Raw genomic sequence first — 876 nt, forward strand, 5'->3', positions numbered from 1 at the left:
CTGACCTCCCGTCAAAGCTTGGCGCGCCTCTCGCCCTCAGTGATTAAATCTCGCGAGCGTTCAAAAACACCGCGCGCGATGCGGTCTCGCGCTCCACGGCCCCTTTGTGCTTAGTACTCTGTTGGCGCCAAAAATCTCAACCCAACGACTTCGTGTGCTTGGTGTGAGGGACTTGGCGCGTGGTGAAGCACCAGGGCTTCTCCCTCAGCTCTGCTCGGTCTCTCCCTCCCTCCAGCAACAATTCGCCTTTTTAATTACGCTTCACCTTAGTATTGTGGTGCTCTTGGAGACCCCTTATAGTCCGAGTCAGTAATTAATTAATTGCTAATTGATTGGTTAATTCAGTAATTAAGGCTGATGGAACCAAATGAAGTAGGCTTGCGAGCCGGCACATTAATCATTAATTATTTGATGGCTCTAAGGTGACCAGATGTCCTGATTTCATAGGGACAGTCCTGATTTTTGGGTCTTTTTCTTATATAGCTTTCTATTACCCCCCACCCCTTTCCCAGTTTTTCACATTTGCTACCTGGTCACCCTAGATGGCTCCCCCCATAATGTTTGACAGGACCCTGTCGAGGGCATGCCTCCACTAGGAGCCACTGCCCTAGTGCAGCCAGGGGCATGGCTCACTTGCTGGGCTTAGGTCTCTGAAGTTCTGCTGTCTAAAACAAATGATCTTATGGAATTACCCGTCTGTGATGTTTGATGCCACATGGGGGGAGGAAGGGGAGGCTCATAAAGCAGAAGCTAAGTATGGCTCTGTTTTACAGGATTGCCAAACCCAAGCATTCAAAAATTAAAAGTCCAGCCTGCCAAAGATCATTAGCGTTGTTCCATAATACACTGTGGGCTCTTTTTATTTTCCTTCTGGGT

The sequence above is a fragment of the Gopherus flavomarginatus genome, chromosome 9 (assembly GCF_025201925.1).
Source record: "Gopherus flavomarginatus isolate rGopFla2 chromosome 9, rGopFla2.mat.asm, whole genome shotgun sequence".
Taxonomy (NCBI): Eukaryota; Metazoa; Chordata; order Testudines; family Testudinidae; genus Gopherus; species Gopherus flavomarginatus.